The sequence below is a fragment of the Lissotriton vulgaris genome, chromosome 6, assembly GCF_964263255.1.
Source record: "Lissotriton vulgaris chromosome 6, aLisVul1.2, whole genome shotgun sequence".
In the NCBI taxonomy this organism is placed as follows: Eukaryota; Metazoa; Chordata; class Amphibia; order Caudata; family Salamandridae; genus Lissotriton; species Lissotriton vulgaris.
The window spans coordinates 1,075,473,147-1,075,497,591 of NC_141694.1; the positions used below are offsets into that span (position 1 = coordinate 1,075,473,147).

At 46.3% G+C, this 24,445-nt stretch overlaps 1 protein-coding gene across 2 annotated transcripts in view; it reads left to right on the forward strand.

Annotated features, from left to right (window-relative positions):
* The window catches only part of TTC13 (tetratricopeptide repeat domain 13), a 1,386,998-nt gene that overhangs the window by 697,566 nt on the left and 664,987 nt on the right, over positions 1-24,445 (forward strand). The gene's annotated exons all lie outside the window — the stretch shown is intronic.

Below are 24,445 nucleotides of genomic sequence, written 5' to 3' on the forward strand. Positions count from 1 at the left end.
ACATCACTCAGGGACACCACCACATCACTCAGGGACACCACAACATCACTCAGGGACACCACAACATCACTCAGGGACACCACAACATCACTCAGGGGCACCACCACATCCCTCAGGGACACCACCACATCCCTCAGGGACACCACCACATCCCTCAGGGACACCACCACATCCCTCAGGGACACCACCACATCCCTCAGGGACACCACCACATCACTCAGGGACACCACCACATCACTCAGGGACACCACCACATCATTCAGGGACACCACCACATCACTCAGGAACACCACCACATCCCTCAGGGACACCACCACATCCCTCAGGGACACCACCACATCCCTCAGGGACACCACCACATCCCTCAGGGACACCACCACATCCCTCAGGGACACCACCACATCACTCAGGAACACCACCACATCACTCAGGGACACCACCACATCACTCAGGGACACCACCACATCACTCAGGGACACCACCACATCACTCAGGGGCACCACCACATCACTCAGGGGCACCACCACATCACTCAGGGGCACCACCACATCACTCAGGGGCACCACCACATCACTCAGGGACACCACCACATCACTCGGGACACCACCACATCACTCGGGGGCACCACCACATCACTCGAGGGCACCACCACATCACTCGGGGGAACCACCACATCACTCGGGGGCACCACCACATCACTCAGGGACACCACCACATCACTCAGGGGCACCACTCAGGGGCACCACCACATCACTCAGGGACACCACCCCATCACTCAGGAACACCACCCCATCACTCAGGGACACCACCACACCACTCAGGGGCACCACCACATCACTCTGGGACACCACCACAACACTCTGGGACACCACTACAACACTCTGGGACACCACCACATCACTCTGGGACACCACCACATCACTCTGGGACACCACCACATCACTCTGGGACACCACCACATCACTCTAATACACCAGCACATCACTCTAATACACCACATCATCACTCAGCACCACAACAGCACTGTCCTTGCTTGCTACCAACAAGCATTGCCATAGCCAATAGGACTCACATTAGGAAAGTGTAAGCTTTTGGCTTTGTGAATAACAATCTATTAATTTATATATTTTCAAAGCCAACACATATTAAAAAATATTGTAATTTACAATACCAATAGCTCACACTTTCCTAATGCGAGACCTATTGCATTGCAAATGCTTGTTGGTCTTTGTCTTGGTTTTAGCCTTCACTATCTGATTACCCCCAAGGCCATCGTTAAAATTGGGTTGTTGTTTAAACTTTTTAGCTGGCAGGTGGGCAGGTCTGTAGGGAAAAAGAATGACCCCTGGAAGTGAACCCACATACATACACGACCCTCTTTCTTACACTTTAGAGGCTATATCAACATTTTATACAATCCTTAATAAACCCTTAGAATGTGGCATACAAATAATAAACCCAAACTTTAATGTAGTGCTTACAAAATTTTATTTATAAAAAAAGACACAAGAATATACCTCAATCCATACATAAATTAAAAATCCTTTAGTCCGTGTCTCAAAGGATAAACACACAACAATATATGCTTTTTAAAATAAATACAATACTTTAAAAAAATGTTTATCACATACATTAAAAAACACATTTTTATATAAAAAACGAAGACCCCAACATTACAGTGAGCATATTCTGTTATAACCAGAATGTGATCCAAATCTCATATATCATGCAGAGCTATTTTGGGAAAGGATTATTCTTATCCAAACATCCCTGTTTTTGGATTCTTTGTAGACAAAGTGTGTCTGTACTGTTAGTGCTGAGATCTTCAAAGATGTAGTTAAAATGCAAGGGTTTTCCACATTCAGAGCAGAGTCCTAATTTATTACATTGTCACCCAATAGTTCTACCTCTGTGACCTTATCTGTCCCATTACTCGCGAAATCTGAAGTGGCTCGATCACCATCTAATGCAAACTCTTTAAATACGGCATCTAATGGAGTTTTGGTAGCTGCAAGCTGTTCCTCCACATGTACGATCTCGCTATTTATCCACCCCACAGCATTTCTCAAGTATTTAGTGATGGGCGCATTTTGAGCTTCCTTTTGCCCATTATCCAGCTGAGAGAAAAGTTTTCCAATAATACACGGTAAATTACTGTTATATGTTCTTACCGGTGTCAGCAGCTCCTGTAGGGCCAAGAGAGGGGCCCTTCCCAGCCTCGTACGGGCCCTCCCTTGACCCTGGCTTCGCCCGGGCTCGCCTGCGCGCTGCTGGACACCCTGGCTGGCTTTGAGCGCCTCCTGGCGTGTGCTGGGTGTGCCTGCGGCGTCCCTGCCGCAAGGCACGCTGGGGGCTATAGTCTGCTGCCTCCCCTGGCAGCAGTGATATCCGCAATGGCGGAGGCGATTGTGGAAAGGAACCCAAGCACACGGGTTTCACAGGCTCCTGAAGCTCCTCTTGCTGGCTAGCTGATATGGTCAGGTAAGGACTCTGAATTATTTTCATTTCTGATTCTTTCTTATTTGATTGTTACACACTTTTCTTCTGTGTACTGCTGCTGCTGTTCTCATGTGCTGCTGGTTTTGCACTGCCTTTATTTGTTCTGTAGGTGATTTACATGAATGTATTACTTGTGTACTTTTACCTTTCTTGCTTAGTGTGCTGATGGTGTTGGCATTTGTTGTTTGCATACCTTTTTGAGGGCGTGTATTGCGTCCTTTCTTTGTGTGTATTTGGCTGGTGGTGAGCAAGTTATTTATGGGCTATTATTGTGCTCAAATCTTTTTACATTTACTCGTGCTAGGATTGCTGGTTGCGTGCATCCTAAACTATTTATCTTTTCGCTGTGCTGAAACTATACTTGAATTGACTGTTTGTGACCGTGATACTTATGCTCATGCTACTTATTGAAAGCATATGCGTTTCCAAGTGGTGGACAATTGCTGCGTTTAAACCTTTTCTGAATGGTGGTGGGTTCTTCGGTGGGTGGATTCTTAAACCACATTTACGGGACACTTTTGCTCCATTTTTAAGTTTCGCGTCCTGCGTTGCACTGCACATCAGTGCTCGTGCAGGCGAGAGTCCTTTTGTCCGGGGTTCAGAAATGGACCCTGGAATCGCACACGCTTGTGCGTGTCTTTTTTGTCTGCTCTTCTGTGCTTGGGCTTTGAGTGTGTGTATTTTGTTAACAGAGCACCCAATAGGCCGAAGGCGGGTGCATTGCTCCGCCCACGGCCTAAAGGTGTCTATTACGTGCACCAAAGCCCATATGTTTTCAATTATCGTGCCCAGACAAAGGCACGATAATTGAAAACATATGTGTCGCAGTGGCGCACGCGCACTACTCGCGGGTGTGTTTTAAAAAAAAATACATCTTTAGCGTACATTCTGTCTCCAGGCATTCCTTCGAGACAAGTAAATACACCCCCATTGTGTACATAGTTGGCGTACACTCCTGGCAGCATTGGAAAGCAGGCACGGATAGTGAATTGGGTCTAATTTTGGAACGCATTCTCTCCTTTGACTTGCTGTTTTGTATTTAAGTTCGCTTAGGTATCCCTATGACTTCAGGAGGCGTTCTAGAATCCTTATCTTGCACGCTATGATACTGGTAACAATAGTTTGAGAAAAAGATTTTTCGAATACGTATTTCTCCCAGAACAATTCATTCACTAAATATTTCATTACGCTACTACTGTGTGCAGTTTTATATTAACTATTTAATACGATAGCGGCTCAAAAGTGCTCACCCTATACGCTTTCATCAACTATCTTATATACAAGAATTTTTTTTTTTAATTGGGCGAGTGAACGGAAACAGGGCTTGGACCCAGCCAGCTCGGCCTCGGGCAAAATTGCGAGCCTAGTCGGTTTTTTGGCCTGAAATGCCAGCCGAACTCACGCCTTTGCAGTCCGCTGTCTCTGCTCGTCTTGGTGCCATGAATTCGGCCATGGTTCAGAATTGCGAGCCTCATAGAAGTGTTCAGGCCTGAAATGCCAGCCGAACTCCCGCCTTTGCTGGCCACTGTCGCTGCTCGTCTTGGTACCATGAATTCGGCCATGGTTCTCTTCACCGACAATTGTTCATGGAGTAGCAATAACGTTGCACCATTGCACAGTTACAGCCTCTGGGTCCTCTCGGTGGGGCTGTTAGTGACTGGATTACAGGCACTGCGCAGGCAGTTTTCTTAATCTCCATGCACAGTCCTCACGCCTTTTATTGTCCTTGGCATGCGATACACATGTATTTAGCACTACTTGTGGCACAGTCCTTCCAAAATGCCTATCATTTCCTGATTCTAACATTGATGTTTGACTCGCATTCAAAGCCTTTTTGGCAGCTCGCACGGTGATCCGGAAATGGACAACAGTGTGTACTAATATTGATACTGATGTGGAGCAAGACCAGTCTTTGGCCAGCCCTAATGGAGTGGAAGGTGTGCTAAGACACAAGCAAAAGTGGCGCTGCTGTTGCAGAATTAGAGATAAGCGAAGAGTGGGCATTGGTGTGACTTGAGAAGACGAGCGGACGGAGGCACTGACGTGGCCAGTCATTAGTGGTAGAGGGAATAGATGTGATCAGTGCTCAAAGGCGTGTGTCCAAAAGAGCCAAAGGCAAGCATGTAGTTGGCACGGATATGACCAGGTGCCTGTTGCACCAGAGTCTAAATACAGATGTTAAAGAGCTGCGTTTAGATTATAAAAACATTTTTTACATTTTGCGTGTAATGTAAAACCTAAACTTGACCAACCTCAATAAAATTAGCTTTTCCATTGTTTCTGCGAGTGAATAGATTTTATTTTGTTTAGTGCATAGTTTATTATTTGAATAAAGGTTAAGGGGCCCAAAGTTGTTTCATATGACAAAGGAATCTACTGGCAAAGCCTAAATTGCAGAATACCAATGGTGCCTAGTCCTTTCCCACCTTCTACCACCATTCAACACTTCATTTATCTTAATCTCACTCTTGAGGGTTACTCTTCAGTCTCTGAATATTCCCTTTGTCACTGATTTTAGATCGTTCTCTCCTGCCTTTTTTTTGTTTGTTTTAGATAGCGTGTAATCGACTCCTAGGTATTGGAGCTTTTTATACGAGTACTAGTTACATAACACAAGGCAATGCCCCATTTGTTTCTTGGTAGGCACAAGGATGATTCTTCCGGAATCACAGGAACCTTTGTGTCCGAACGCCATGTGCATTCACAGATTAAACACTGGGTATTTTATGAGAAGAACTATGTTTACTTTGCGCAAACTAGTGGCAAAATTGACCTTCAGCACTGTAGTATGCAACTAATTTGCATCAAGTCTTCCACCTAATTCTGCATGAATGTGCCCCATTGTGAGCTAAGGATGTGTTGTAAAGAACTTGTGAGCAATCACCAGGAATGGGTTAGTTACCAGAAACGGGGCCCGGGCTTGTGTTATTGTGAAAGCAGCGGGCATCCCCGCGTGATCAGCCGAACTCTGCTCCGTTGAACATCTCGGGAGTGCGCAAGATTAGCAGAGCCGCTTCCCTCCCGCCTATCCGCGCGCACCCACTTTTGGGGAAGTGCCGCCCGTATTCACCTTGTGACTGAGCGAGAACATTGAAGTGGGAAGAATTGATGATAAGATCAGCATTGCTGGTAATTCCGTGCTGAGTCATGCTGCGCTGCTGGGCGCGTGCATGCAGCTGCATGAGAGCCCGAGAGGGACAAAAAGCCTTAACCACAGGAAAACATTGAAGTAAACGGTGAGACAAAAAACGAAAGAGTATGGCAAGGAGCACTTTCACACACGTGAGACCACGCATTTAATAAAGTAAATACTGAGACTTGGCAAGGGTGGTGGCTGGTGGAGAAAATACTGATCGATGTTGGCTCTGAAAATCACTGAATGTAGGAGCTTTGTAGCATAGACAGCCACTGTGGTGGTGAACAGACTATGGATGTCCACAAGGGTTAGACAGGGCTAGCAGCTGCTTGCCCATATAGTGTCTCTGTATTTGCTACCCGTGGTCCCTAACGTCTTGAATCAGACACAGGTACGGAAGTAAACAAGCATTTGCAATGCAATAGGTCTCGCATTTACATGAGTTTAAGCTATTGGCATTGTAAATGACAATGTGTTTTATATATGCTTCAAAAGCATAAACATAAATAAAAGGCATTGTCATTTACAATGCCAATAGCTCAAACTCGCTTAAATGCGAGACCTGTTGCATTGGAAATGCTTGTTTTGCATTTACTATTGTCTGGTTGTGGACATTTACTGCGTTCAAATTCACTTCTGAGTTGTGTTGAGTCCTTTTGTTACTCAAACCACATTTAGCGGGCATTTTCGTTCCATGCTTGAATTTACTGTGTGCTGTTTAATGCGTAATTCTGAGTGGTGGTGGGTTCTTATACTGATACTTAAACCACATTTAGTGAGCTTTTTAGCTCCTTGTTTGTATTTATAGTTGTGCGCTATGCATTTTGTTGTTTTGGGTGTTGCGACACTTCTTAGGGCTCAAACCCACTTGCTTTTATGTTTATTGTGTTGCTTTCTTTATTGCACACATACTGTTGAAAGAGGGTGTGCGTGTGTGTGTTTTAATGTGTCTTTCCTTCCTCTTTACTTATTTGTTCCAACTTCCTTACCTCTTTATTTGTTATTGTCTCCGTTAGGGAGGGAGGTGTGTGGTGTCCTTCTCTCTTCTCTGTGTAGTCCTTTCTCTGTATTCTGTACTCTGCTGCTCAGCCAGTTTGAGTGATGTCACAGAATGTTCCTTGTGTGTATGTTTGAGTGGAATTGTCAGTTGCAGTATGTGGGCTGAGCAGCAGGGATGCTGCTCCCGGTGGGGCTGATTTTCCTGATACTACTTTCAATACTACAACCATCTTATCCTCAAATGTTCCTGTTCTGACTGAACTAAACAATAAATCTACCTTTTGGATAAAACAACATCTCAGTCTAAATCTTTTCTTGAATTCCACAATGAGGTTCATGCACATGTTGCTCAAGGTTGAAACTTTTTACGGTGTCCAGAAAGATTTTGGCCATCACACAACAGCAAAGCAAACACAAGGAGATGATGGACTGACACAGCTGTAGTCATTAATATGCAGGTTTAAGTCTCTAACTAGCTGAAAATGTGAGTGCAGTATGGAGAGTTGACCTACCAAGTTGAGAAGTAGGCTATCAAAGCCCCAGCTAGCGCTAAAGAGGGATCTATAGCTATAGAGAATGTTTTCTATGGTCCTACTATTTGCTAATTTGGACATAGTGCAATGGAAAGTATCTCAGAACACTACCACCACACCTCCGCCTGTTGCCTCACTCTGATTAATAAATTGAATAAGAAAACTCTGTGGAATACCTAAAGCAATGCTTGGTGCAGAAGGGATCTACAATTAATTAATCAAACATGCAGAAATATTGAGGTTCTGCTTGGCCAAGGGCTAATCCACATCCTCAGTTAGCCCCTTCTTCGGGAGTTGACTACACACTTCTCGTGTTGTGGAAGTTCGCTGCGGTATATCAGATGCATTCCAGTTATTTTTTCTCTTAAGCCAGTTGTGCGCATTACAGCTAAAGAGCTATTATGTCAACAAGTCGTGCAGTGACGTAATTAGTCCCAAATGTGCGGGCCATCAGAACAGACACGCCTATGCTGTCAACGCAACATGCGCCGTACGCCCGCCTCTTCTATGACTTCACAGGATACAAACAGGTACGCGCGACAGTGCTGTCATTCAGGGGTGTGAGCCTTCACAGGTTGTGTTTGTATTGCAACTAACACATGCAGGCAACTGCTGTGGCTTGAGGCCTTAAGGGCTCAAGATTAATTGCTTGAGCAGCAACCTAACGGTCAGGGCACATCCCTATGGCTGTTAGATTTTAAAAATTAAAACCCAGCCTCTGCCCAGTATGGGTTAACTTAAAAGCACTCGATGCACAGGGCACAATGTTGCAGAGCTTAACCCCCCTGTCATTTCAAAGTTAAAATGCCATGTTTATTTCAGGCTTACCACCCTTGCACACCTGCGACATCTCCACAAGTAGTTCAGACGATCTTCCAACTGCTAATCGGTACAAGTAGAATTCACCCATCACCAGTACAACTTATCACTGCTAGTTTGCATCAGTTCACACTGTCAGTTCCTTTACCAATAATGCTGCCCATTCATTACAAGTTCATCCTGAAGTAAAGTTGCCTCAATTACAGCACTTTCCTTTGCTGTGCACTTTCTTACTAACCTGTAGAATTTCCCAGGACAGCAGGCTGACAGATCCTTCATAGCATAAATGCTGCAGGTTGAAAAGTATATTACACAAAACGTTGTCTCTATTAACATGAATGATACAAGTCCATGTAAATAACAGATCCACGCCCTGGCAGTGGGCTGTTTGATGGGGAGGCTGGATGGCTATCTTCTGTAGTGCTCAAAGTTTCTTGAGTAGATCCTTTTAGGTTTCCTTTAGATTTCTTCAGCAATTTCTTCAATTCACACGCATGGTTATTTTTCCTAAATCATCGTCATTCTTGTGAGGGAAGGAGGTCCAGTAGCTTTATTGTAGAAAAATTGTTTATTAAGATTGAAGGTAAAAGGCCATGTATAGAAGATGGTATTGAGTAAGCCCCACCAGGAGCAGCATCCTTGCTGCTCAGTCCACACACTCCATCTGACTCTCAATCTCACCAGACCCTCAAGCATTCCATTACATCACCAAGCACTCCAGCATATCATATTTATGCTATCTGAGCAGCAGAAAACAGGTTACGATGGGAAAGGTTGCAAAGTAACAATTCATGTCACAACACTTCCGCAGCCCTACGCATCACTGTTGCAAAACTTGTGCTTTCCTCCAAAACAGTGTTACAGCAAACAAATGATGGACGGAATGTTTGCATTGTCAGCATTCCGTCCATCATTTGTTTGCTGTAACACTTTTTGCCCTAAGTGGGATGGGTATGCCCAGACGTTGGTCCCTTGCTCACTGTGCCACTGGATTCAAGCTAGCCTGGCTGAAGAAGGGTGACATACCCTGAAACTGGTCCCAGGATGCTTGTTTCCGGTCCAGCTAGGACCTGACCTTGCAGTTCGGTCTGGACTGTTCCCATGGGGCACCGGGTCAAGACTGATTTGCATATGGATGGGGCCAAACTGGGGTGGCGTAGTGGGTAAAAGGACGATAGATTTAACCCAGATCTTTTGACTGGGGGAGAATGTTTGCATTGTCGGCATTCCGTCCATCATTTATTTGATGTAACATTCCTCCAAAACAGGGCCTAAAGGGAAAAAGCATGCCATAGTCTGGGGAGGTATTCAGGCTTCCCCATAATTCCTCAAACTAGTTTCCTTCTTGGTCGGGATCCTCCTCAAAGGTTACAAACTTCTCTTCTTCCCCTCATTCAGGTAGGAAGGGCCTGTTCAATCTGGTAAGTACAAGGGGTGATACGGCTTGGACAGCACCAGTGTCAATGTCGAGTGGGGGCGCATCTCAGAGTCAGGAAATGGGATAGGCCCTTTGTGCTGTGGTGCCACCGGGGTCGAGATTGCGTTGTGTGGATGGGGCCATTGTGCGTAGTGGCACACGTGTCGGCATCGGACCAGATCTGGGGGTTAATCTAGAGGGTCCCGCTAGCATTGGGGGCGAACCCCCCATCAGGGTCACCACTTGGTTCTATCGGGCTGTGAAAGCTCGCCAGATGGTGTTGGTGGCCTAAAGATGGCATGCCTGGCATTATAGCAGTCTATCAGTTCGGCAGGGATTTCTGCAGTTCGAGGGAACTTGGAGAAGTGTGGAGTCAAGCTTGTGGGGTGCGTGAATGGGCCTCAAAGCACCGCGTTTGGATGGGGATTCCGATGAGCGCTTAGATGATTTTTGTGTGTGTTTCTTGGACTTACCCGACTTTGAGCAAGACATTTTGGAGTGGGAAGGCAACTGTTCATGTAACCATCTCAATGAGTGGCCACAAGATCTCTTTTGAGAGTGGACCAGGAACGACACTGAACTTTCTTCTGCCACACCATCAGCTGGCGGATTGCATTGGGATGCATTGACTTGCACATGAGGCAGGTCTTGAGATCAAGGCCCAACTTCAAGAACCAGAGACAGACCAAGTGGGATCAAACAGAGGCATTTGCCTGTGACATTCCCGCAAGGTTTAAAAGCCATAGGTTTGTTGGATGACATATCCCTATCACACTAGGAGCAATAGCTAAAAAAAGATCACCAAAAAGTTGAAAAAAGTGAGTAAGGTAGCTCTCCGGATCCGCACTGTTGGTGTGGAAAGAAAGGAATTGATGTCAGCGCATCCGTAGTAGCACCGCTAGTGTATAGTGGCACTGCAACATTGCTTACAACTTGCACAACGTCAACAGAGAGTAAATTAACTTCACTTTCCAGTGCGCAGATGTACTGCTCAGGATTTTCAAGATCCAGTCTGACGCCTGGGGGAATATTCTAAGGTGAGGAATCTGGGGTTAGAAGTCTCTATTGAAAACAGCCCTTTAGCACTGAAAGTAGATCTTTAAGGAGCTGCTGTGCAGGAGAACTCGAGCAGATAATGTGAAGCCGGGGACTAGAAGCTACCATTGTAGAACCTGCTAACTGGTGCATTTCCAAAGCTGAGAAGAGCTCATCATCTCAAAGTTTTTGTGTATTCCATAGGACAGCAGGGAAACTGAGCATAAAGGCAGCATGTGGTATTACTGTAGTTACACCACGTGGCAATTCTTGAAATTGACTGCACTATATAATAATAATAATAATAATAATAATAATAATCTTTATTCGGAATTTCAAGTTAGAAATCCATAAAAGCAATAATAATACATAATAAAAACAGTTATAGAAAAAGGTGCAAAGTGATTACATATATAACAAGTAAATTCCACATCTAAGTTATAAAAGCATTAATTTGTTTAAAGGAATTACTTTTAAAGGTTTTTTCTGTGTCTATGTATACACTTCAAAAAGTTAAGAACATGGTAACAAGTGGCTTCAGTATCCAAAAGCTGTAGACACAGCATAGCAGGGCGACATTGCCTAAGACCCCAAGATTTTAACAAAGTCAATAGCCAGACTTTACGATGTTCATGGTAAAACTTGCAAAACAAGACAGTATGTAAAGTTGTTTGTGTTGACTTCTCGTCACAGGGGCATAAGGGTGGATTCGGATCCCAAACATTTGCTGTTGGAAAAGCTACCAGTCTGTGAAATACATTTAGTCTGAACCTTGTCAGTAGGTAGCGATCGAACAAACCAAGATTAAGATTTAGATAGGGCTGAATTAAAAGTGTAGATTGGACCATTATAGCGTGTTGGACAGACGGTTTGCCTGCTTCCGATTGTAATCTCAAGTTTTCCAAATGTCCCAGGGCTAGTTTGTTTAGTTGTTTCTTTGTGAGTTCACTGATTTTTTCAGGATTCAGGTAGTATTGCTCTGCCCCAAGGTCAATGAAAAAGTTTCTGATATAGGCTAACCACTTAATTTTTAAGGCATGGTCCAATGTCATAGCGTCTGCCACTATCATCTTGGTGAGGTCATTTTTCTCCGAAGTCCAGATACGGCGCCATAAGAGTAGCGGTTGTATTTTTGCAAGGTCCTCAATATGTGGAACACCTAATTCAACGTGGCAGGCATAAGTTGAGGATCGCTTTGGGGCCATCAACAAGAACCTTAAAAAGTTATTTTCTGCTGTTTGCAGGGAGGTGACATCCGTGTGACCCCATAAGCTTGCTCCATATAGGGCTGTCGATTGGCATTTGGCCCTATATATCGCTAACAGTTCCACAGGTGGTCGTTTTCCCAGTTTTTGTGTAAACGTCACCAATGCCGCTAACGCTCTTTTAAAGCAGTCTTTCCTCGCTTCCACAGTCTTTTTCCAGGACAATTTATTGTCTATTGTAATTCCCAGGTAGCAATATTCATTTGCAGAGTCTATTTTTTGGTTATTAAGGGTAATGTTTTTCAGGTGTTTTCTCCCAGTACCTGCCGTCATCACAACAGTCTTTTTCACATTTATGTGAAGGTCTAGGGTACCCATAAACTGAGAGTACCTGTTAAGAGTCTTTTGAAGTTCACAGGGAGTCCGTGCCAGGAGGACAGCGTCGTCCGCATAGAGCAGAGCGGGAATCGGGCGATGTTTTGCCTGTGGGAGGTCCCGGGCACCTCTCAAGAGCTCAACCTCCAGGTTGTTAGTATAGAGGGAGAAAAGGAAAGGTGCCAGGACACATCCTTGTCTGACTCCACGCTCCACTCTTAAAGACGCTGTCAGCTCTCCTTTTGTACCAAAACGGACTCTGGCAGAGGGCTTGGAGTACATTTCCCTTAAAAAATTCAGGAGTGGCGGATCTACCCCCATTTGGGCTAAGAGGGACCACAATTTGGTGTGAGAAACACAGTCAAATTCCGCGGACAAGTCCACGTAGATCATATATAATTTATCTTTCTTGGCGTGTATATATTTCCCGATAATCACAGAGAGGTTTAGGGCTTGCTCCACAGTTCCAAAGCCTTCTCTGAAGCCAAATTGTAGATCAGACAGTATGCCTCTCTCCTCCACCCAGTCCTGAAGTCGCTCCAGGATCACCCTACCTGTCAACTTACCCAGTGAATCCAACAAGGATATTGGGCGGTAGCAAGCAGGGTCCTGGCGGTTTCCCTTCTTAAATATCGGTACCATGACAGACTTTGTCCAAGACTCCAGGATTCCTTTCTTTGCCGCTGCCGTGCACACCCTGGTAATGATCGGGGCCCAAAGGTCTGGGTTATACTTGAAAAAGTCAACCGGGACTCCATCCGGGCCTGGTGCTTTTCCATTTTTGCTTGCTTTAAGGGCCAGAAGGATCTCAGAGATGTCAAAGTCTATTTGAATAGGGTAGGGCGGAACTTTTTGGTTCTCGTGTTCATTTTCTTGCTCAAAAGATGGTTTTCGGAAAATTTTTGAGAAGTGTGATACCCATTCTGACTCATCTATCGCAACTTCAATTTTTGGATTTGAATCATCCGCCAAGAATGGAGTTCTTATTACTCTCCAGAAGGCCTGGCTGTTTTTTTCCTGTGCACTTGCATGAAGTTCATCCCATAGGGCTTGCTTTAAGTCCGCTTTTCTCTTTTTTCTGATTGTATGATATTCCTTTCTTAGAGCGGATATAATATGGGGATCCCTTTCATCTTTATTTAGTGCTAGTTTGAGTTTTGAGTGGGCCTGAGTACATTCTTGATTGAACCATCCTTTCGGTCGGCGTGGTCCAGCTTTGTGTTTTGCTGTAAGTAAAGACTGTATTTTTTCCATAATTTGTGCGAAGCAATTAAGAAGTTCCTCGTCTTCTATGAGTATATCTAGACATTTCTTAATTTGGATGGTGTACTGATTTTATCAAGTCTTTGGTGATTTCCTCTGGATTTATCTTCCCCCACTTTATTGAGTACCCATTCAATTGGCCCAGGTTTATATTATCTTGGGTCAGTGCACTAGCTATCACCGTAGGCAGAGACTGTTGATGGTTTATAGTCAGTTCCATTTTGAGGATAGCATGGTCACTTTGGCTGTTGGGTATGACTTCAAAGCTGTTTACTCTAGGTTGTAGACTAGCTGATATTATGATGTAATCAACTGTGGTACTGAAACCTCTTCCTATATAGGTTGATTCTAGTAAACTAGTTCTGGGATCCGGTATGTTTGCTATTTGGAGGTCAAGATCTGATAGGAGATCATTCATTATTCCTCCTGCGTTATTATGAAAAAAGTGTGTTAGGAAATCACGTTCCTCTGTGACCATACTAGGACATTTTTGCTCTGGTTGAGTACATTGATGTAGATTAAAATCTCCTGCCCATATTATGGATAATCCACCCCTTGCTCCTTGTTTCTGTCTAAGGGTGGATAATTTTTCATGAAGGTGGGCCAAAGCTCTCTGGAGCTGTGTTTCCTCAAGGTTATTATAAAAATTAATGAGGACTATAAACTCATTTTTGGGTAGAGAAAGACCAATGATCTGGAAGTTAAGATCCAGTTCAATGACACTTATTTTGATGTTTTGAATGGTATTGGCTATATATACATTTAGTCCTCCCTTTGGTCTACCCTTTTTCCCCACCAACGCAGGGGAAAAAAACGTCCTGTACCCCTGTAAGTGAAGTTCTGATTGTGACCATGTCTCCTGCAGGCAGAGTATTTGTTGTCTATGTGCATGGTGCATGATGGTCCCATCCTCCAGCTTTGGTCGTAATCCCGCGATGTTCCAGGAGATCACGCTCAGAGCTGGATGATTATCTTTGAGAACATTATCTGTTTGTAGGTTGGTGTGGATAAGTGGATGTTCAGGGATTAAGGTGTTGTCTGGGGTAGGGAGGATATCTGGAGTTTTAGATGTCCGTTCTTCTGGCTGTGGTGGTCAGTCGACGCACTCTAAGCCACTATACATGTTGGTTAATGGTAGTCCATTCCACCCGTCCCAGCGTGGGGGTTCTCTATATTTTCTCCAGTGTTCTTGGCCTCTCCATTCATCCCTTTCTCTGCCTCGATGATGAGGGCCTACTGTGTACCAGGGTCCCTCTATTTGGGAGGGGCCATCCTGGAATGTTGGTGGGTAAAAGAAAGACAAACGTTTTATTCTTACCCCCCCAGTTAAAGTTTGGTCCTCTCCTGCGCAGAGGTATTCTACTATTCTAGGGTCCTCAAAAGTGATTAGGACGCAGTCCCCCTGTATTGATTTTTTGCCGTAACCGACCCAAGGGGCTCTTCTAACCATCAAGATTCTAGTAGAACAGTAGGGAGGTGGAGGAGGACGATTAATGGTAAGCCAGTGTTGTATCTTGTTTTTTAACAACCAATTTGGTTCATGTTTTTGGTCTGTCAGCTCTGGTACACCGGTCAATATAGCAACAAAGGGACTCGCTTCTGGTGGAAGTGTTACTGGACCTATTACTGGTCGTGTTTCGACGTGTTGTTGTCTTTCCCTCGGTTGATATGTTTGGGGTTGTTTGATTGATGGTTGGTTATTTTTAGACGTAGCAGTACTATTACAAGGGGTGCTGTTTTTTCCTGGTGGAATTAATGGGGCTGAAGTAGCTGATGCTTTATTCTTAATAGGTATTGTAGCTGGTGGTTTCGGGGCTGTAGTGGGTACAGGTGTCGAGTTAGTTGCTTGAGCCACAGGGATTATATTTACCGGTTTTTGCGCCCCAGGTTTTTGTGCTTTTTGTGAAACTTGTGCATGATTTGGGGCAGGATTAGCTTTCATTGTCGCTGTAAGTTCGGCTACAGCTTTTTCCAGTTTCGTCAGAGTCTTTTGGATAGGTGAAAGGGATTTATGTAGGAGATTTTCAATTTTTTCCAGCAGGTCTAAATTGTAATCATAGTCCGTTTCATTTGTTGGAGAGCCCTCAGATACTATCACTAAATTCGTGATAGGTGAGGCATTGTGATGTATACTCGCAGTGTGCCTGCTCTGATTCCCCAGCAGGGGGGGACTGAGTGTATTTTGAGGCATTGTGATGTATACTCGCAGTGTGCCTGCTCTGATTCCACAGCAGGGGGGGACTGAGTGTATTTTCTTTTCCCTCCGTGGCGGTTGGAGTTTGTTTTCTCGTTGGTGTTTTATTTGTCGCTAGCTGATTCTTTTTCTTTTTTATAGCTCCCTCCCTCCTCCCTCTTGCCTGTCTTACCTCTTCTGGTGTGGGGTGTAGGACTAAATCAGGAGTTTTTTCTAGGTCGGAGTCAGCTATTAATTGTGATTCTGAGAGTTGTGACACCGATAAATCAACTATATTTGGGAGGCTCTGCCTGTTGTTAGTCCTGCCCTCACTATGTCTTTGATCTTTGGTAGGAACTGGCGTTCTAGCGGCTGCTAGGTGTCCCATTGAGGATCGTCGGGCCTCCAAGAGGTCTTGGGATACTCTCCGTTCTATCAGTGATCTACTCTGATCTATAAAGGTATTAGCCTTTGTTATAAAACTGTCTATTGGGCCAGTTAATTTACCTTTCTTTGCTGCAGTCTTGCTTCTGCTTCCCCTTGAAGACATGTTTGTACCGGTGAGGGTCTTTACAATAAATTTTTAAGCGAGACGTTAGGGGGGTGGCCCGGCCCGGCTCTATCTGGCCTCTAACGGCCTAGAACGGCCCGCTCTTTGTCCGCTCTTCGTCCCGGGCTTCGACCCGCGCGCGTCCCGCGATGCGCGTCACTGGTCCTGCTTAAGTTAGGTATGACAGTAGGGGGGCGTGGCACTGGAAGGGGGCGCGGCTCTGGCGGGAAGAGGACCCAGCTGTTGTTATTGAATGCTGGTCCTCGCAGTCCCGGGAGCCGCGCTTCTCACCTCCTCTGCGGCCAGGCACTTCTCCTTCTCCTCTCCTCGCACTCGGGACAGCAGGCAATGGGCAGAATGAAAGGCTACTCCAGTAGCAAAGGGCAGCAGTCAGTGTACAAAGAACCTCAAACACGAGCGCTCCCGCGAAGCGGGGGCCGCGAGAGGTTTTCAGCAATCCAGGTGGGGGCGTGGCACTGGAAGGGGGCGCGGCTCTGGCGGGAAGAGGACCCAGCTGTTGTTATTGAATGCTGGTCCTCGCAGTCCCGGGAGCCGCGCTTCTCACCTCCTCTGCGGCCAGGCACTTCTCCTTCTCCTCTCCTCGCACTCGGAACAGCAGGCAATGGGCAGAATGAAAGGCTACTCCTGTAGCAAAGGGCAGCAGTCAGTGTACAAAGAACCTCAAACACGAGCGGCTCCCGCAAAGCGGGGGCCGCGAGAGGTTTTCAGCAATCCAGGTGGGGGCGTGGCACTGGAAGGGGGCGCGGCTCTGGCGGGAAGAGGACCCAGCTGTTATTGAATGCTGGTCCTCGCAGTCCCGGGAGCCGCGCTTCTCACCTCCTCTGCGGCCAGGCACTTCTCCTTCTCCTCTCTTCGCACTCGGGACAGCAGGCAATGGGCAGAATGAAAGGCTACTCCTGTAGCAAAGGGCAGCAGTCAGTGTACAAAGAACCTCAAACACGAGCGGCTCCCGCGAAGCGGGGGCCGCGAGAGGTTTTCAGCAATCCAGGTGGGGGCGTGGCACTGGAAGGGGGCGCGGCTCTGGCGGGAAGAGGACCCAGCTGTTGTTATTGAATGCTGGTCCTCGCAGTCCCGGGAGCCGCGCTTCTCACCTCCTCTGCGGCCAGGCACTTCTCCTTCTCCTCTCCTCGCACTCGGGACAGCAGGCAATGGGCAGAATGAAAGGCTACTCCTGTAGCAAAGGGCAGCAGTCAGTGTACAAAGAACCTCAAACACGAGCGGCTCCCGCGAAGCTAGGGCCGCGAGAGGTTTTCAGCAATCCAGGTGGGGGCGTGGCACTGGAAGGGGGCGTGGCTCTGGCGGGAAGAGGACCCAGCTGTTGTTATTGAATGCTGGTCCTCGCAGTCCCGGGAGCCGCGCTTCTCACCTCCTCTGCGGCCAGGCACTTCTCCTTCTCCTCTCCTCGCACTCAGGACAGCAGGCAATGGGCAGAATGAAAGGCTACTCCTGTAGCAAAGGGCAGCAGTCAGTGTACAAAGAACCTCAAACACGAGCGGCTCCCGCGAAGCGGGGGCCGCGAGAGGTTTTCAGCAATCCAGGTGGGGGCGTGGCACTGGAAGGGGGCGCGGCTCTGGCGGGAAGAGGACCCAGCTGTTGTTATTGAATGCTGGTCCTCGCAGTCCCGGGAGCCGCGCTTCTCACCTCCTCTGCGGCCAGGCACTTCTCCTTCTCCTCTCCTCGCACTCGGGACAGCAGGCAATGGGCAGAATGAAAGGCTACTCCTGTAGCAAAGGGCAGCAGTCAGTGTACAAAGAACCTCAAACACGAGCGGCACTATATGTTATCCTATGTGTATCCCTTGTACTATATGGCGTCTAAAATAGAGTATTAAAACATTTTCAGTATGGCTCAAAAAGTTATTAAAAAAACAATTGAGGATTTTGGGAACAAATCGTGTCTTTGCGAAATATCTGCTGTTTGGTCAGTAATTTCTTGAGTGTGAAAATGTGATGTAGCACGAATTGCGCAACCTTACAAACAGTTAGTTGATGTCTCAGTATGCACTTTTCCCTTTGTGAGGATGGCTCTGCCACTGGAAGTATCCATTACACCGTCGACTATGAAAATATGGATATGTATTATTCTTGGAGAATCTTAATCACTTGCCCTCAATTCTGATTAAAGAAAACTCAGTTTGCTTCTGATCATGTGTATGTGAAGGCTGCATGTATTACTTGTGTTTTACTCCGAACAGTTTCCCTGGAAGACTCTAAAAGTGCTATGCTTTCACTCAGCTCTTTTTCAGGCAGGTGCAGTTTCCTAATTCTGATTCTGTATGTTAGAGTATATCAAACGATCAAAAATCCTCAGAAAGACTAGGGCGTCCCCAGAAACAGTTTTTGTCAACTAAGTTTAAATTTGGAATTCAATGGCGATGTGCGCAGGACAAGGATTTGTATGTAAAATAAGTCATTTTGTTTTTGCTACGCTGTATAAACTTCATCTTTCCCATCTGTGAATTAGTCACTTTTCTTCATTGCACAATTTAGCCCAAATGTAATCTTTCCTGTGCGTCTTATGTTCTAAGACTAAAACTGGGCAAATAGATCTGACAAAATATAATGCAAGCCACTTGTCTTTTTAGGTCTCGCAGAGGTGTGGGCGTGGCAGGGAAGTGGCCCCGCCTCTGCAAGAGATTTTGTTAGAAAAAGGGTACTCTAAGCCCTGCCCCTCCTTTCCATTGGGTAACGTCAGCGTTTATGGTAAACGCTAGCTTCCCAATTGAAGGGAGTGTTTTCAGGTGCCACCCTGTCCGTTTTTCGGACAGCCCCTACGGACATGATGGCCTGCTTTACGGCTGTGGTAAAGAACTTTTCTTATCTGCTTGTTTATTTTAACAAGCAGATAAGAACATTATTCACCACAGCTGTGAAGCAGGCACGGAGAGCGGAGGCGCAGGGGGGACATGGGGAGTGCAGCTCTCCCACCACCCACCCACCCTGGCCGGGCTTTCCCTCCCAGCGTCTGCTGGCAGCCACTGTAGCAGGGGAGAGTATTTCCCCGCCCTCCCACCTTCAGCCTCTTCCTCTGCAGTTATCCGTGGGAAGAAATGCTCTGACATATTTGAGTACCACAGAGAAAGAGCACAAGAAATAAGACAATAAATAAAACGATTTTAAATGCAGGTATTCGATTGAAATAGAGTTTGAATAGAATTCAGTTTGAATAGTTCGGATGTATATAGTTTTTAAACGTGTTTATTTTGTTTTGAACAACAAAAGTGCATACATAGTCATTACAAGGTTTTGAGATTTTGGTTATAACAGCATAACGTAGCAGCATACGTCGCACTCAACGGAGGGTATGCATGGTTCAGTGATGCCTGATTCTTGTGGATGTCTGATGCCTGATGTCTGATGCTTGTGGATGTCTGATGCCTGACGTCTGATGCTTGTAGATGCCTGATGCTTGTGGATGTCTGATGCCTGATGTATGATGAGTGATGTCTGATGCTTGTGGATATCTGATGCCTGATGTCTGATGCTTGTGGATGTCTGATGTCTGGTGCTTGTGGCTATCTGATGCCTGATGTCTGATGTCTAATGCTTGTGGATCTCTGATGCCTGATGTCTGATGCATTATGCTTGTGGATGTATGATGTCTGATGCCTGATGCTTGTGGATGTCTGATGTCTAATGCTTGTGGATCTCTGATGCCTGATGTCTGATGCATTATGCTTGTGGATGCCTGATGTCTGATGCCTGATGCTTGTGGATGTCTGATGCCTGATGTGTGTGGATGTCTGATGCTTGTGGATGTCTAATGCCTGATGTCTGATGTCCGATGTCCAGTGCTTGCTTGCGAATCTCTGATTCCTGATGTCTAATGCTTGTGGATCTCTGATGCCTGATACCTGATGCCTGTGGATGTCTGATGCCTGATGCTTGTGGATGTCTGATGTCTGATGATTGTGAATGTGTGATGTCTGATGATTGTGAATGTGTGATGTCTGATGTCTGTGGATGTCTGATGTCTGGTGCCTGATGCATGTGGATGCCTGATGCCTGATGCTTGATGTCTGATGCCTGATGTCTGATGCTTGTGGATGTCTGATGCCTGATGTCTAATGCTTGTGGATCTCTGATGCCTGATGTCTGATGCCTTTTGCCTGTGGATGTCCGATGCCTGATGCTTGTGGATATCTGATGGCTGATGCCTGATGATTGTGAATGTGTGATGTCTGATGCCTGTGGATGTCTGATGGCTGATGTCTGGTGCCTGATGCGTGTGGATGCCTGATGTCTGATGTCTGATGCTTGATGTCTGATGCCTGATGTCTGATGCTTGTGGATGTCTGATGGCTGATGCCTCATGCCTGATGCTTGTGGATTTCTGATGCCTGATGCGTGTGGATGTCTGCTGGCTGATGTCTGTTGCCTGATGTCTGATGCTTGTGGATGTCTGCTGCCTGATGCTTGTGGATGCCTGATGCCTGATGCTTGTGAATGTCTGATGCCTAATGGATGTCTGATGCCTGATGCTTGTGGATGTCTGATACCTGATGTCTGATGCTTGATGCTTGTGGATGTTTAATGTCTGATGCCTGATGCTTTTGGATGTCTGATGCCTGATGTCTGATGCCTGATGCTTGTGGATGTCTGATGCCTGATGTCTCACACCTGATGCTTGTGGATGCCTTATGCTTGTGGATGCCTAGAAAAAACAGCAATGGACCGCACACCGCTAGCCCCTCCTCCGGGTCGCCCCTAAGCACTCTGGTATGTGAAGTGCCTGAAGTTCGAAGAATTACTGAAAGTTCGTAAGTGGTTCACCTATGTAGGTGCAAGTAGATACTTGTTATTCCCCCGATCTCTAGACCCGGGACATGGCCCGGGTTTCGGGATATCTTCCCTCATCAGTAGAGAAAGTCAATAGGGGTGGAAGAGAAGGCCACCTCATAACCGTCACGGGCCTTGTTGCCCAGCACGCAGGTGCGTCGTCCAGAAGCTCGTCAGCTTGGGAGGCTTATGGGAGCACTTATGTAGAAAAAACAGCAATGGACCGCACACCGCTAGCCCCTCCTCCGGGTCGCCCCTAAGCACTCTGGTATGTGAAGTGCCTGAAGTTCGAAGAATTACTGAAAGTTCGTAAGTGGTTCACCTATGTAGGTGCAAGTAGATACTTGTTATTCCCCCGATCTCTAGACCCGGGACATGGCCCGGGTTTCGGGATATCTTCCCTCATCAGTAGAGAAAGTCAATAGGGGTGGAAGAGAAGGCCGCCTCGTAACCGTCACGGGCCTTGTTGCCCAGCACGCAGGTGCGTCGTCCAGAAGCTCGTCATCTTGGGAGGCTCATGGGAGCCCTTATGTAGAAAAAACAGCAATGGACCGCACACCGCTAGCCCCTCCTCCGGGTCGCCCCTAAGCACTCTGGTATGTGAAGTGCCTGAAGTTCGAAGAATTACTGAAAGTTCGTAAGTGGTTCACCTATGTAGGTGCAAGTAGATACTTGTTATTCCCCTGATCTCTAGACCCGGGACATGGCCCGGGTTTTGGGATATCTTCTCTAATCAGTAGAGAAAGTCAATAGGGGTGGAAGAGAAGGCCGCCTCGTAACCATCACAGGCCTTGTTGCCCAGCACGCAGGTGCGTCGTCCAGAAGCTTGTCAGCTTGGGAGGCTCATGGGAGCCCTTATGTAGAAAAAACAGCAATGGACCGCACACCGCTAGCCCCTCCTCCGGGTCGCCCCTAAGCACTCTGGTATGTGAAGTGCCTGAAGTTCGAAGAATTACTGAAAGTTCCTAAGTGGTTCACCTATGTAGGTGCAAGTAGATACGTGTTATTCCCCCGATCTCTAGACCCGGGACATGGCCCGGGTTTCGGGATATCATCCCTCATCAGTAGAGAAAGTCAATGGGGGTGGAAGAGAAGGCCGCCTCGTAACCGTCACGGACCTTGTTGCCCAGCACGCAGGTGTGTCGTACAGAAGCTCGTCAGCTTGGGAGGCTCATGGGAGCCCTTATGTAGAAAAAACAGCAATGGACCGCACACTGCTAGCCCCTCCTCCGAGTCGCCCCTAAGCACTCTGGTATGTGAAGCGCCTGAAGTTCGAAGAATTAGTTACGAGGCGGCCTTCTCTTCCACCCCTATTGACTTTCTCTACTGATGAGGGAAGATTTCCCGAAACCCGGGCCATGTCCCGGGTCTAGAGATCGGGGTAATAACAAGTATCTACATGCACCTACATAGGTGAACCACTTAAGAACTTTCAGGCACTTCACATACCAGAGTGCTTGCTTGCTTCATGAGCATTCAGAAACGTCTGGGGGGTGATTGCTATTGTGCAATCTAAGTAAAAAACAATGTAGGTTTCAGTATGACTGAAACAGGCGCTCAGTGCGAATGCGCACACCTCGCACACCGGACTACGGGGCTGAAAATGTACCGAGTCTTGCCGGATCTGCCAAATAAGGATTTGCAATTAACCAATTTACACTAGAAACACCCAATTAACTGCGGATTACCCTTTTATGGGCACATACTCACATCCGTTTTCACGCTAACAAGACTAAGCCATTAACACAAAACCTGGTATAAATACCACACGCCCTGGGTTTTCCCATCCAGTTCGGCGGAGCAGCGTGTGGGGTAAGACGGAGGACAACTCATCCCGAGTTCGTGAGTATAGAGTGTGAAAAACAAGCATTTCTACGACAAACTAAGTAAGTAAGGAACCATACTGAAGCCTACATTGTTTTTTACTTAGATTGCACAATAGCAATGACCCCCCAGACGTTTCTGAATGCTCATGAAGCAAGCAAGCAATACTTGACAAGTATGACCATAGCTTCTATTACATAATTGGAGTGTTTATGTTTCTATGTTGTATGTCTTGTTAGTTTTCCTTTACATGGCTATTTGAGCGCATGGTTTGTTCCAGGTGATTGGACCTGTCTGAACTACCCGAAACCAGGGTGACCATTATACCTTTTTCTTTTTCTTTTCTCAGGTCATGCAAATTGCATTAAACTTGAGCCAAACCGCTGTAGGCACATTGTAGCCTTTAGTTCTATACACATATTTATTTATCTATTTTTCACTTTTTGTTATTAACATAAATACTTTTTCTGTAACAAAACTAGTGAAACGTGAGTAAGGTGGGGAAGTTGTGCCCCCGTCCTGAAGAAGGAGCTCTGCCTCCGAAACATGTCGGCGCACACATGAGGTACTGTCCATTAACACGACAGGTTTAACCTTGCACTTCACTTCTTTTAACCACTTGGCTGCTAGGCGTTTTCCCGTCCTGCGCTGGGTTTTATTGTTTTTCATTGTTTCATGACGAGCTGGCCTTGTCATCCGCGCACGGCAGGTAAGCGCCATGACGAGCCCAGCTCGTCATTAGCCTCGAAGGGGTTAATGGTACCAGCCCGGGGTCATGAATAAAAAAAAAAAATTCTAGTATACCCACGAGCCAGGTATTTTTTAATCTTTTCACTAAAATCCCACCACTCACATGAAATATCCCCAATCACATGCACCACATATAGTCATAACTAAAAGTGCTCCCGCGTAGTCGTAGGTCGTAGCACGCCGCATTCCGTTAGAGGGGTGCGAAGACCCCTATGATGAAGCATGACACCAAAGGGCCTTTTGGTGTGTGAGGGGTATTTTACAAAACACTAAGTGCTCCCATACCACTGTGGTGAACACTTCCCTAACACCCCTAGTTGGATTCCTTTTGTTTATGCAACTAAGTCTGTGGATGTTTGATGCCTGATGCTTGTGGATGTCTGATGCCTGATGTCTCATGCCTTATGCTTGTGGATGCCTGATGATTGTGGATGCCTGATGCTTGTGGATGCCTGATGCTTGTGGATGTCTGATGCTTGTGGATGTCTGATGCTTGTGGATGTCTCATGCTTGTGGATGTCTCATGCCTGATGCTTGTGGATATCTGATGTCTGATGCTTGTAGGTGTCTGAGGCCTGATGTCTGATGCCTGATGTTTCATGCCTGATGTTTCATGCCTGATGCTTGTGGATGTCTGATACCTGATGCTTGTGGATGTCTGATGCCTGATGTCTGATGCTTGTGGATGTCTGATGCCTGATGCTTGTGGATATCTGATGGCTGATGCCTGATGTTTGTGGATGTCTGATTCCTGATGTCTGATGCTTGTGGCTATCTGATTCCTGATGCTTGTGAATGTCTGATGCTTGATGTCTGATGTGTGATGCTTGTATATGTCTGATGCCTGATGTCTGATGTCTGATGTCTGATGCCTGATGATTGTGAATATCTGATGCCTGATGCTTGTGGATGTCTTATGTCTGTGGATGTCTGATGCCTGATGTCTGATGCCTTATGCTTGTGGATGCCTGATGCTTGTGGATGTCTGATGCCTGATGCATGATGATTGATTTCTGATGCCTGATGATTGTGGATATCTGATGCTTGTGGATGTCTGATGTCTGTGGA